Genomic DNA, 15,619 nt, shown 5'->3' on the forward strand with positions numbered 1-15,619 from the left:
TTATTTATGGGACTCACTGATAGGAGTTACCCACATGACTGCGTGGTACACGCAATTGCTGCATGACTGATGGTGTGACTCATATATCTCGCATATGTGTGACATGATCATTGTACGCCCTAGCGACATCAGGGTCATGGCCTCCATAGGTAAATTGTGGATGGTTGTATCGGATATCGAAAATACTTGGTTCTAGCACTGTGGGCACTTTGGATGTCCATGGGTGAAAGTTGCAGAACTTTTTTGGTACCAGGAGATGCTCCAACATTTAGATCGAGTGGATACACGTGCGTAGGAGTGCCAAATACCAGTAGGCCATGTCTCCCACTGTGTCATGGTCGGTTGGAAGGGGGTGTGGCCTTATCTATCCGAGCGAGGGAGTTTTAAGCTATACTGAGTTTGAACAGCTTGCAAATGAGTCCGCTATCGATGAGCAGGTAGGTATTGGTAGACTACTGGTCATGTGGATAGTGTGGTCTATTCCACTTACTGGGTTGTACGGCTAGGGAGGCGGTAGTCAGTGTGAAGTGTATTAGACCCTGGTGATATCCTAGAGAGAAACTGTACTGATATGTCTACTTGATGAGTACTAACATGCTTACTTTGCATCTTATATATGACATTTGGCTATGTAGGCCTCGCATCGTATAGCCTTGGTATAGCCGATAGCATTTATGCCTTGCATCACATAACTTTGGTATACTGATAGCATTCATAGATTTACCCACATATTTTTGCATTACTCTGATATTGTATACTTGGCAATTGACTTGTGCACACACTTACACCACCCTCTAAGCTTTTGTAAGCTTATGCACGACCGTTGCGTGCAAGTAACATTGGTTCGCAGCAGCACTGAGGCAAGAGTGCGTATTAGATAATTTGGAGCCTTTTGATCACCTTGTATTTCCCTTTTCGCATTGTACTTAAAGTTTGTGGATATGTGGTGATGTTGTTTTAGTGACTTGGTTATGCTTGTGGTTATGCTCCATTACAAAAAAAAAAATCTTACTGAAAATCCTCCTTGTAGGGTCCCAGGATCGGAATCTGGCATATGAGTGCCGGGGGCCAAGAATAAGGCACTACGGAGGTTGTCGGTGCCGGATTCGGTGATCAAAAATTTTGTGAGCCTGTTTTTTGAGTTTGGGGAGTGGCAAAAGTTGGTATCAGAGCATAACTTGAGAATACTTGAGGATCACATCACATATCTACTATGAACTTAAAATGAATAGGTCCCGAGTCTGAATAACTTAGAGATTTTCCAACATAGACCCTTAATGTTTATGCCTTCAAGAATTCTCAAGGCTGATAGGCCCTTGTTCCTTCCTGTAGGACATGCTGCCTAGAAGAGCGACAGAACGACTCTTGCTCCACCACCTGCAACTCCCACTCTACCACTTGCAATTCCCTCTCCACCGCCGGATATTCCTACTCTCCAGCCTCAGGATGTCACTCCTCTACCTAAGACCGGTGTGGATCCAACCGTACCTGTGAGTGCCGCCCAGCTGCAGCAGATGCTACAGGTAATGACCGCTATTCTTCAGGGGCAGGGCAGGTGTTGAGGGTCAAATATTGCATATTAGACCCCATTTATTACCTGATTTTATGACCTTGATACCGTTTAATGCCCTACTTTAATTGGGTTTGTGCTGTAAAGTGAAAATAGGAGCTTAGACTGAAAAAGGGTACTACAACATGGATTTAATGCTCTGAAGTCACCAAGGCAAGGGATGGACTCCAGGGGACCAAGATCGAGGATTTACAAGCTGGAGATCAGAGAAATTTCAGCCACTCACTTTAAACAGGCCTAAAAGACGTCCATAATGCAAGATCACAGGGTTCCCACCATCTGATCGGCTTCAAACTTTATATATGGGCTGATGATCATGAATTAACTGTACACGTCGATTTTCATCCTTTGGATCCCTCTAGAAGTGCCCCAACGGATAGATCAGCCCCTAAAATCTAGATTCTAGGCCCAACTGTAATGTGAATGTACCTCAAATTTGGGCCCAATTGTTAAAATAATCTGAGAAAAGAGATGGATGGAACGGATTTATCATGAACATTACAGAGGACCCCATATGTATATTGCATGTACATAGGGTACATGTGCACAAGAGATGCACTGGACAGAGAATCCGGTCAAACAGAGGGCTAACTGAGCCTTCCTTTAAAAATGGAAATTTCTGTTTTTGGCAGTGTTCGCACGGATGATTCCAGTGGGCCACTAGCATCATCAATTTCGAAGATCTGAACCATCCAATTGCTTCGTGGAGTGGCCAAGACCCTCGCCAAGCTCGCCTTTCAGCCCTAAGCACGTTACGCACGAGGAATGTTGTAAAACACAGAATGGATGGCCAAATCTTTACCGCAAGATAAATCAAATGGGCCACACCAAACCCAATCTAAAACCATACATATCTGAATAGTTTTTTGTGCAGAATCCAATGAACGGATTGGATTTCTCAGAAAATCCCAATCATGGGCCCCACAGTCAACACAACATAAGAGCGTGGGCTCTGTTCCGCACGTCCGAAGACCCGGAACGATCTGGGTCATTCTATGATCATGGCAGGGATCGTTCTGGACATTTGGACCATCAAAAACCTTCCCAAGGGAACACCGACCAAGCTCAAGGAGCCTGAATGGGTTGGATCTTGCGTATGAAATGGCCATGGGCCGATAATGTTGGAAAACGCAAGTCGGGTGCCTCTGTTGCTGCGTATCTCCTTGCGGGAATTGTCTCCACCGACTCCAGCAAGGTCGGTTCTCCAAACCGTCGTCTCCACTGCCCCTGGCACCTATAAAACAGAGAGAGAGAGAGAGAGAGAGAGAGAGAGAGAATGTGAGGAGGCTAGCTCGGCTTGGACGTGAAGCACAGAAGGGTTGGAGAGAGAGTAGAGTTGTTTTTTCTTTTTCTTTTTATTTTTATTTTATTTATTTTAATTTTTGTTTAAGGGATTTAGCCTAATCATGTTGCTAGGCTAAACCTCTTAGTTAGGGCTAAGAGGTGAAGCTTGTAGCATGATTGGGGTGTTAGTTTTGCTTTGATTCATAGTTATTGAACTCTTGTGGATTCTAGTTTGATTATTAAGGAATACTTTTAGTTTTTAATGGTTTTATTATGACTCAAATTACAGTAGATCTGCAATAGCTTTGAGTATGTTCTTTTTCATTATGAGATTGTGTACTTAGGAGGCCCTGTTGTTCGCCATCGTCTCATGGGCATGGTTAGTGATGGAACCCTTCCTAACTTTCACAATTCTCTCATGATTGGCTGTAAGATTGGTAAATTGTTGTTGTTTGTCATAGTCTCTTGGGCATGGTTAAGTGACGGAATCACTTCCAAATCTTCACCAATCTTATCTGTTGATGATTAGATTCATGAGAAGCTCAGAGATCTAACAAATCTCTTCTTACCAAATGGATAAGATAGGACTCTGATTCCAGTTGTGTCCCTGAATCAGTGCAAGGTAACTTCCCAATTTCTACAAGTGGATCCTTGGCACCCTAGTTTCCTACCTTTGAATTCTTTAAGTTTTAGATTAATATTTCACCATTATTCCTTAAATTCTATTCGATTTAGATTTCATCTTATTCTAGTTCTAGTTCTATTTAGTTTCAGATTACGTATAGGTTTCAGTCCCTTGGGATTCGACCTCGGTCTTACCAAGTTTATTACTACATCACAACCCTATACTTGGGGAGTGAACAAGTTTTTAGCACCGTTGCTGGGGATTGACGGTTATGTTTTCTGAGATTAATTAGTTTTAGAATTAGGTTAAGATTAGGATTTTACTAACTTTAGGTTAAAGTTTTTTTTATTTTTAGAAACTAACCTATTTCCTGTTTTCTAGGATCTTGACATAAACTTTTAATTTGGTAATCCCTTTCTAAATTCTCTACTTTTTCTAATTTCTATTTTTAGAATTAGGGTTTTGAGTTTTAGAAATTTTCTAATTGTAGGCTTTCTTTTAATTTTAGAAATTTTCTATTTTCTAATTTTAGAAAATTTTCCCTTTTTAGAAACTAACATTACTTTCTAGTTTAGGATTATGTTTTTTTTTTGAATTTTCTAACTTTAGGTTTAGAACTTTCCTACTAATTTTTAGAAACTCTCTAATTTTAGGTTTTATTTTCTCCTTTTAGAAATTTTCTAATTCTAGTATTTTTCTATTTTTAGGAACTAGTTTATTTTTAGAAACTTTCCTCTTTTGTTTTTAGAAACTAGGTTAGTTATTTCCCTTTTTAGAAATTCTTTCTAATTTTAGAAACTAACTCATCTTTCCTTTATTTTATTTTTAGAAACTTTCCTTTTTAAGAATTAGTTTATTTTTAGAAACTTTTTAATTTTAGGTTTAGATTTTCTATTTTAGAAACTTTCTAATTCTAGGTCTTCTTTTTAGAAACTAACTTAGCTTCTAGGTTTAAGGAACTTTCCTTTTTAGAAACTAACTTTCTATTTCAATTGTAGGAACTTTCTAACTTTAGACTTTCTTTTTTAGAAACTAATCTCTTTTCTTTTCTTTTGCAGGATCTTAACATAGGAACTTCTCATTTGGTACATTCTTTCTGACTTCTCCTCCTCTTAATTTCCATATTACTGTAGGATCTTTTGTTTTGTTTTTCTTAGGATTAGATTCAGAGTTCGGATTTCACCATGTATATGCATGAGTGGGAACGTCAATATGCTAAGAAGAATAACATATATTGGGATGATGATTATGATAGAAAGCAATCTATGTATCAAAACTTTTCTGAAACTATCATCGAGAACCAATCGAAATATAAAGATCCACCAGTTAAGAAGTCCTTACGTGATCATATGTAAAAGAACAATTACACCCCACGGATTAACAAAACATTATGTGAGTGTTGGGGTTATTATAACTATGGGAGTGAGAATTATTATCACCCATCCGATAAAAAGAAAACAATGCGTGATTATATTATGAGTGATAATATGTATTACCAACCATCAGATTCTTCCACCTATGATCCGTATGACTATAATCAGTGGAAACATCAAAATTGAGAAAATAAACCAACAACATGTTATAATGATTATTCTCTTAGATCCCCTACCTTTGAGATCCGACAAGAAACGATCTAAGAGGATTCATTTCAGCATAACATGGCCAGTCTTGTGGAAATTAGAAAAGCAATGGAAGCACTCAATTCGCGCCTCGATAGGATAGAGGAAACTCGCTCATCCCAACCACAACCCAATCCAGAAATACAATGTGAGGGAAGTGATCCTCACTCACTTTTAAAGAAATCTGGAATTTGGAATGAGGAGTCGGATTCCATTAATGAGCATACGGTTCAATTTCCCGATGAGTTGATCTCGATGACTGTTCAAAAGAATGGTGAAGATACATGGGTGTCTTTCAAATATAATGATGATGACACAGCTCCCTCAAATGACACATAGGATTTCAATGATGAGGTAAAGGTTAATTTATTCGAACCTCAACCCAATTCAGGAATGGAATATGAGGAAAGCTATCTGACCCTAAGTGTGCACTACTGGACGAAATTAGACAATGATGCGTATTGGGATGACTATTATGAACGTGCAACCCAAATTTCCCTATAATCAATCTCAAGTTTGGTCCAGGTCAATGATCAAGACGTACACGAAGTGGTTGGTCATAATGAGCCACTCCCCTCACCTGATATGTCTTATTTCAAAGTGGAGAATGAGCCCCTTACAACCGACCCTTCTAACTCTTGCGAAACATGTTTGGACCACTCCTCTGAATCGAATGATGATGTGATTCAGGAGAAGGACGAGTTGCTTGCTACGACCCTAGAATTTGAAACCACTCAGTTGAGGCCACCATCTAAGCTATACACGTTTGACAATTCAATGCCTCGATTGAGTTGTTTCAATGAACAGAGTGATCACATCGATGATTCCCCTATTGACTTTCAATCTATCTGTGCAGGGCAAGAACAAGCGAGCATGTTTCCATCCACTTCAAAGGACGATGGAATCCTTGGACAAATCATCACAGACTTCGATGCAGGAGACGAGTCACTCTCAGCTGATTGTCCCAATCCTTTGACTACATGCGTGGCACACTTTGTGGATTTTGATGACCCCATGATAGATGAAATAGTTGATGCCTTGCAAGACAACATCTCGATAGTCATCACTGACCGAGAGAACCCTTATTCTAAAGCCCCTTCTTCCTCTGATCCTAAATGTCTACCTTTAAAGGAAGAGGAGCTGAAAATTGAACCGAAGTTTGGAACTTCGGAATATGTTGAGACTACGTCACTTCTTAAGAAGTTTTCTGAACTTTATTTACTTGTAGTCTCTGATTCACTAAGGGATACTAACATTAAAACTTCTTATGTTACAGGTGAATCATATATACTCTGGATATCTCAAGCAATTCAACGAAAAATTTCTTATGAGGTACATAAGTTTCTCTGAAAAGTCATGCTCCAAGGCGTCCAAGCCTATTACAAAAAGGACTTTTGGATGATCTTGTTGAGGAACTTACTGAGAAATTTATCAAGATATTAGCCGGAAGAGGAACCTTGTGGCATGATCGAGTAGTTTTTTCCTGCTTTCATAGGACTATGGTAGTTTGCTTTATGTTGTTCTAGGATAGACGGTTTTATGCCATTAGGTTAGTTTGCTTCCTGCGTTATTTTAGGATAGTTTGCTTTTGTGTCTTCACTCTTGTGCTGACCGGTTTTCATGCTGCGATCTCTTAGAAAGTCGGTCTCTCAATTCATTATCCAGGTACTATCTTCCCATCACTTTTCCTTTACTTTTGTTGTCCTACGTGCATTGCATATTTTTTTACATTAAGGACAATGTAGATTTTAGGTTGGGGGTGGGAGATTAGGTTACCTAACTAGTGTTTTCTTGGTCTTGAGCAAAAATTGTGAAAATTTTTAAATTTTTTTTAAAAATTCTTGTGAATTTGAAGTGATTTTTACAGTCATCATTGAGTTAGAACTATAAGATACAGAGTGTTGGGATTTACGTTTCTTGAACTTAGTTATCTGATAGATTTCACAGTTGAGTTCGAATTATTAATTCATGATTAGAAGTTTTAAACATTGATTGAGTCACAATTTCACATGTCACATCTCACTTACACATTTAGGTTTCAGTTCAATATTGAAGGATTGACTTGGTAATCATTAAGCTTGAAAGGAACCAGCCTGAACAATTTGTCCATCATGATCAATAGAAAAAGAAAAAGAATAATTGAAGAAAAAGAAAATAACCAGGGTTGGGAGAATGGTCTTCACCATAGGTTTGCTCCTTATAGGTGAAGGTTCGATTCCCCACAGTTGACATTCAAAAAATATTAGGCGACCGGTCTTCACCATAGGTTTGCTCCCTATAGGTGAGGATTTGATTCCTTTCATTGGCATTACTTTTAATGGAAAAATCAAAGGTTGGTAGGTTGATTTATGAGGCAGGTTTTGGTTTAGGTTTTGGTTGTCATGAACTCTCTTATTAGTTACAAATGATATCCTGAAATAGAGAAGTGAATTTTAATAGTGATAAGCCGAGATTACACTATACACTCATGGAACTCAATGTTTAGAATTGTTCTAATTAATGGATTAATATTTGAACTTGATTATGAAGTTTACCGTGAGCTTGATTCCAAGAGAAAGTAATGCCCAACATTCATGAATCTTAGAATTCTGGTATCTAGATTGTTTTTTTCAAAAATCACTCGAGTTTATAGAAATTGTCCCGTAATTCTCAGCTTATTTTTCACATACTTTGCTTGGGACTAGCAAAATGCTAGTTAGGGGTTGTGATGATTAGAAGTATATTCAACACCATGAGATGTGGGGTTGGCAGGCGTCCCACTATTACGCCAGCTGAGGCAGAGCAGGAGCATGAGAGCGCCCTTCTTAAAGACTTCCAACAGCACGATCCCTCGTATTTTTGGGGCGAGCTAGAACCTACTACAGCAGAGATATGGTTCTCCAAGGTGGAGAATATATTTGACACCATGAGATGTATGACCTAACAGCGGGTCCCATTAGCTGTATTTCTTCTCCAAGGTGAGGCTCAACATTGGTGGGCATCTGTCGCCCGAGCGGTAGAGGCTGATTTTGAGTGGACCTAGGAGGACTTTGTAGACCGATTTAACCGAAAATTCTTTCCCTAGCATGTGAGACAGCAGTGTACATTAGAGTTTGAGACTCTGGTCCAGGGGGACATGAGTGTGTCCCAGTATGAGGTATATTTTGTCGCACTATCGAGATTCGTAACGTACCTTATTGATGATAAGGGGTGGAAGAGCCGCCGTTTTAAGAACGGTTTGCGTCCTGCCCTCAGGAGCCATGTGGTCTGACACATGCTTCCGACATTTGAGCAGATTGTGGAGAGGGCCTAGATCTACAAGATAGATTGGGCTGGTTTGCAGAGGGCTCATGACTTGAGAGGAGACCAGAAGAGGAAGGCGCCCTCCAGTAGCTCCCAGCAGTAGCATCATCATCCACAGCAGCGACGTGTGACCCGCCCAGCATTCCGAGCACTAGTGGCACCCCCAACACCACCTCAGGGACCGTTCTCAGGTACTTGCTTTGGATGTGGTAGGACAAGACATCGTAAGTACGAGCATCCCCATCCATAGAAGCAGCAGCTGAGGGCACCATATCAGCCTCCGCGACAGCCCCCACAACATAGCAACAGAGCAGCGACCACAGCACCAACCTCCAGAACTCCCCCGCAGCAATAGAGGCAGTAGATCAGGCCGCCATAGTGGCAGCAGTAGTAGTAGAGACCTCAGATGTGTCCCGTCTTTCTGAGTCGGCTTGACCTGAGACTTGTACTAGTGCGACCGCACCGTTGCTGCGGTTCCGATGTCGCGTCTTGCACGCTGATGCGGTACCCTAACCAGGGGTTGTGGGCCCGCGTTCAGTTCGAGGATAACACCGCGCGTTGCATTTTCAAGAGAATCTCTACCCTAAACGTCACATCAATCCATCAATCAAAGTTTAAGTACATAACCTTACCTAACCATCCCTTTTTCACCAATAAGGCATGGCACCCATTCATTTCTCACCCAAAAGTCAACAAGTACCATGCTCCCTTATCCTATCACCCCCTCCATCCCCTCTCTCTCTCATTTCTCTCTCATTCCAAGCAACCCCCATGAGAGGTGGACATCCATGGCTCCATGAGAAAAACTAGGTGTGGCCCACCTTCCTACCACCCAATCCAACCCTTGGATCAACATCCCAACCGTCAAAATTGTTCCCTTCGAGCTCTAGATTGCATGGGCGGAAGAAGGAGTTGATCTAAAGGTGGGTCTCTCTCTCTCTCTCTCTCTCTCTCTCTGTCTCTCTCTCTCCTTCCTTTATTTTGTGGCCCACTGAATGAGTGTACGTGATGTCCAAACTGTCCATCAAATGGACCCATGGCCGTTGAAGCCATGTGAGCCCCACCCTCTGGATGATGGAAAAACATAAATATTATATTGATACAAATCAAGTGGGCCACGTTCACGTGGGACCCACCAGTTGTGGTCCCCACACGTGGGACCCACCTTGATAAGTATATACACGTCCAGCGTCCCTGGACGCGCTGGACGTTGTGAAGATTGAACAACTGTGAGGTGTTCCCACCGCCAAAAAAGTTGTTGGATTTTAAACTTTTGGGTTGGCCACTCATACAGACCCCACCTTGATATATGTCTATAATCTACACCGTCCATCCTATTCCCTAGATCATTTTAGGCGTTGAGCCGAAAAAAAAGAAGTCAGTCTGAATCCCTAGCGGGCCATATTGTAGAAAACAATAGTTTTGGGTGAATTCAATTGTTAGGACATGCTGTGGTGTTCTGTGCATCTAAACACACCCAATATTGGGCTTGTTAGACCCGTCACGCGCCTAGGGACCCAACCAATGGAGTAGATCCTCCCGATGTGGGCCCCACCTATGAGATTCTTTAAAAAAAAAATAATTATATATAAAAAAACTAAATTACGTCCACACTGCTGCTGCTGCTGCTGACGCTAGCAGCGAGCAGCGTCCTGGCGCTGGCAACGGGCAGGGAGAGTGGACCCCACCTCAGGCCCCACTGTGATGCATTTGGGGCATCTACACCGTGCAATTGATGGGTCCCCTTTAAGCATGGGGATTTCCCAAAAATCAACCGTTCACCATACTCATGTGGTCCACACCATCAACAACAGTGGACCCACCAGATGTATATACTTTATTCACACCGTCCAGAGCCTCTGGACGGTGGAAATCCACCCCCTTGATGTATGAATTTTCTCCCACGCCGTCCATCCGTCTCTACTAGTGGACCCCCCCTGGAATGTATGTGTCTACTATGCCGTACATCTGTTTTCTTTGGAGTGGGGCCCACCTAGAGGTATGCGTTATATCCACCCTGTCCATCTGCGTGGCCCACCATGCTAGATGTGTTCTTGCCAGACCGTTCAGACCTGCTGGACGTGGGTTGGACGTTGGTGAGCCACCCACGTGGCACCTCACCATGATATATGTGTTTTATCCTGGCCGTCCACCATCCAGACAGTGCTGGACGTGGATATGGGTGTTATATCCAGGCCGTTCGTGGCCCACGTGATATATGTTTTAGATCCACACCGTACACATGAGGGGACCACTGAGATGTACATGTTTTAAATCCATGCCATCTGTTCGTTTTACTGGACAACGTTTGGACGGTGCCAATTTACATGGGAATGTTTGATGGTACATATTTACATAGACAATGTTTGGGTGGTATTGATTCACTTAGACAATGTTTGGTTAGTGTTGATTATCATATGTGGGCCATGTGTGCAGTGATACACATGTTACACCCCGCCTTGATGTATTTATGGCTGCCTTGATTTTGGTGTGGCCCATATGATGAGGCCCACCTTGATATATATTTGTGGCCGTCCATGAGGCCCACTTTGATGTATTTAAGGTCGTCCAAGAGGCCCGCCTTGATGCATTTGTGCCCGTCCATGAGGCCCACCTTGATATATATTTGTGGCCGTCCATGAGGCCCACTTTGATGTATTTAAGGTCGTCCAAGAGGCCCGCCTTGATGCATTTGTGCCCGTCCATGAGGCCCATTAGTGCGGTCCATTGATGCAGCCCACTTGTTGTGTTTATAGCCCATGTGCCGAGGCCCATTGAGGCCCATTGGTGCAGCCCGTGGATGCGGCCCGCTTGATGTAATACGGCTTATTGTGATAAACTTCCAGCCTATGTGATAAGGCCCAATGTGATGTATTCAAGGCTCATGGGTGAAGCCCATTGTGATGTATTCGAGGCCAATGGGCATGGCCCATTGTGATTCGTTTGAGGTCTTGTATGAAGCCCAACGTGATAAATGAGGGGCCCATAATGGGGCCCATTGGGATGTATGTGTGGCTGATACGTTGTGTATGAATCCCTTGTGTGGGCCACTCCTTGGGAACAATGTTGGCTAGATGTCCACATTGATGGGCAATGATGGTTAGATGTCCTCATTGTGACCTTCCCGTGGGCCTTGTTAGGCCCGTTCTCATCATTCTCTTAGTGGGTTAACCCAATTAGGTGGGCCCCATTCGCCATAAACCGATGGTTTCGTGTTATTGAATTTGATACAACCACAGCTGAGGGCCGATCTTTATGTTATGGTTGATCGGTTGTTCACCTATGGACCCCACCTTATTTATATGATTATTGTGACTGATTTGCTGGCTCTGATTATCGATCAATCCAATTATCGTGACCAATTTGCAGATTCTAATTATTGATCGATTCGATTGTCGTGACCGATTTGCCGATTCTGATTATCGATCGATCCGATTGTCGCGACCGATTTACCGACCCTGACTATCGATCGATCCGATTGTCGTGACCAATTTGCAGATTCTAATTATTGATCGATTCGATTGTCGTGACCGATTTGCCGATTCTGATTATTGATCGATTCGATTGTCGTGACCAATTTGCCGATTCTGATTATCGATCGATCCGATTGTCGCGACCGATTTACCGACCCTGACTATCGATCGATCCGATTGTCGTGACCAATTTGCAGATTCTAATTATTGATCGATTCGATTGTCGTGACCGATTTGCCGATTCTGATTATCGATCGATCCGATTGTCGCGACCGATTTACCGACCCTGACTATCGATCGATCCGATTGTCGTGACCAATTTACCGATTCTAATTATTGATCGATTCGAATGTCGTGACCGATTTGCCGACTCTGATTATCGATCGATCCGATTGTCGTGACCGATTCACCAATTCTGATTATCGATCGATCCCGATTGTCGAGGCCGAGTATCGAAGCTGATTCCGATTGTTGAGGCTGATTTCGATTATCGAGGCCGATTTCGATTGGCAAGGCCGATTGTTGAGACCTATATGATGTATATGCGACCCGTAGTTGAGGCCCATTGTGATGAATTTGAGGCCCATGGGCAAGGCCATTGTGATGTATTCATGGCCCGTGGATAAGGCCCATTGTGATGTATTCATAGCCCATGAACAAGGTCCATTGTGATGTATTCGTGGCATATGGGCAAGGCCCATTGTGATATGTATTAGGCCTATGATGCATGGCCCATTTGATGTATTCGAGACCCATGAGCAGGGCCCACCTGTTGTGTATATGTGGCTCTTGAGTGAAGCCCATGGTGTTGTATATTTAACCCTTGTGAGAGGCCATAGGTCCACTATATGTTAGGCTCTATGTGGGCCATTCCTTGGGGGCAATGTTGGTTAAATGCCCACATGGTAGAGGTCGATTGTCGACGCCGGTTATTGATACTGATTATGAGTATGTGACAACATAGCATCATGATACATGCTCATACGCATCATCTGTATGTTTGTTATGAGATGTGGTTGACCATTGCATATGTCATTGGGCAGGCTGTTGTGAGATTCCTTGATAGGCAGAGATTGTCTCACCTGAGCGCATAGTATGCGTAGGAGTGATGCATGATTGGATTGTATGACTCATGCATCTTGCATTGTGATCACTGCACGCCCTAGCGACATCAGGGTCATAGCCTCCACAGGTATTTCGTGGATGGCCAGATGGGACACCGGAAATCTGTTCTACATGGGGTGCTATAGATATCCCTGGGTGAAAGTCCCTAAACCCTCTTGGTTCCAGAGGTTGCTCCAACGTCTAGACCGAGTGGATGCACGAGCGCATGAGGGCCGTATACCGTTAGGCTGCGTCTCCCACTGTATCGTGGTCGGTTGGAAGGGGGTACGGCCTTACCTGCCCGAGAGGAGGGGGCAATGCTAGGCTGAGTCTGACCAGCTCGAGGAATGGGTCCGCTATCGACGAGCTGGGCCCGATATTGGCAGGCGGATAGTGAGGTCTCTTTCACTCACCTTGTTGCGCGCGATGGGGCGGCAACCTGGTTTGGAGTGTAATAGACCCCGGTGATTTTCCAGAGAGTAACCGTACTGATATGTGGACTTATTGAGCAGGAATTGCATATTCATTCATTCATTTATTCACTATCCACTCGGGTTGGTGGTGCGTAACTATTTGTTACGTGTACCTTCGCATGGCGAGGATTTCGGTTGGGCGCGCGACTAACCTGAGATCGGGAGTTTACCACATGAGTCTGACTATCCAAATTTAGGTATGGAACTAGTTTGGATAGAAGTCCCTTGTGGTGGACCCCGTAGCCTGCGATACTACGTACTATCATCCTGACTTCACACTCTAGCATGGTCATTTCATTCGCATCGCATATCACATTGCATCCGCAGTACTTAGCATTTTAGGTTGCTATGCTTCTGCATTATACGACCTAGATACGACTGACGGTATTTGTGGACTCATCAGGATTTGCATATTGCATTGCATCATCGCCATCTGATATTCGGCTTACTGTCTCCGCATTGCATAGCTGATCTGCATTGCTTCATCAGTATATGATATTGTTTTCATTATATTTTTTTGCATCGCATAGCCTAGATAAGGCTGATGGTATTTATGGGCCTATCAGTATGTTTTCGCATTACTCTGATATCGTATGATTCATAATCTTGTTAATATTTCCGCTTACTCTGATATCATATGATTCATAATCTTGTTAATATTTCCGCTTACTCTGATATCGTATGATTCATGATCTTGTTAATATTTCTGTTTACTCTGATAATTCCTGATCTAGTCAGTATTCTACTTATTCCGATATTATACGAATTATGGATTACTAGTATTTTTGATATTGTATGATTATGGCATTGTATTGACTACTTGACACTTACCTTGTGCACACACTTTCACCACCCACTAAGCTTTCTATAAGCTTATGCACGATAGATGCGTGCAGGTGGCATTAGGTCCCAGCAGCGTTGAGCTTGGAGCATGCAGCAGTCTTCTGGAGCTTGATTTTTTTTATGTATTTTCTTTTCAGCATTGTACTCAATGATTATATTAGTGGACATGTGATGATGATGTTGCCTTTGTGATTCAGGTAATCTTGTGGTTATGCTTATTTGCTTTGGATGTGGTAGGACAAGACATCGTAAGTACGAGCATCCCCATCCATAGAAGCAGCAGCTGAGGGCACCATATCAGCCTCCGCGACAGCCCCCACAACATAGCAACAGAGCAGCGACCACAGCACCAACCTCCAGAACTCCCCCGCAGCAATAGAGGCAGTAGATCAGGCCGCCATAGTGGCAGCAGTAGTAGTAGAGACCTCAGAGGGGACCTGCACCTCCCCAGCAGGCCTAGGGCAGATTTTATGCCACCTAGCAAGACCCTTAATCATCAGGAGGAGTCGTCGAGGGTACTCTCATTGTTTCTGCATGCATTGCACGTGTATTGTTTGATTTTGGTGCATCGCATTCCTTTGTGGCCGATGATTTCTGCCGATTAACCAGTTTACCGATGGAGTCTACCCGTGAGGGTTTGTCAGTATCGACACCCTTGGGGAAGACTGAAGTGTCAGACCGATTTTGCTCATCTTGTCCCGTTCTATAAGGGATATCTTTTTGCCTGCTGATCTGTTTGTATTGCTGATGTTCGAGTTTAATGTCATCCTGGGCATGGATTGGCTCACTGAGTACCACGTCATATGGACTGCTCTACGAGGACAACGTCATATTGGACTGCTCCATGAGGACAGTCACGTTTTGCATACCTGGCGTGCCAAAGTTCCAGTTTGTTGCCGAGGCTAAGGGAGAGCAGCTTTCCTACCTGTTGTCATGTGTCGTTGAGGAGTTAGTTACTTTGAGTAATGACCAGCTGCCGGTCATTTATGGTTTTCCCAATGTGTTCCAGGAGATTCCAAGGTTATCACCTCATCGACACACCGAGTTCTAGATTAATCTCGTGCCTGGCACCCCGCTTATTTCGAAGGCCCCATATCGTATGGCACCGTTGGAGTTACGGAAACTATAAAAGTAGTTGGACGAGTTTCGTGAGCTAGGCTTTATCCATCCAAGTAGTTCATCGTGGGGAGGGTTGATACTCTTTGTGAAGAAGAAGGATGACTCATTGAGGTTTTGCGTAGATTACCGCGAGCTCAACAAGGTCACTATTAAGAACAAGTACCCACTCCCGAGGATCGATGATTTGTTTGATCAGCTACAGGAGGTGCAGTTCTTTTTGAAATAGA

Source organism: Magnolia sinica, chromosome 3, assembly GCF_029962835.1.
Source record: "Magnolia sinica isolate HGM2019 chromosome 3, MsV1, whole genome shotgun sequence".
In the NCBI taxonomy this organism is placed as follows: Eukaryota; Viridiplantae; Streptophyta; class Magnoliopsida; order Magnoliales; family Magnoliaceae; genus Magnolia; species Magnolia sinica.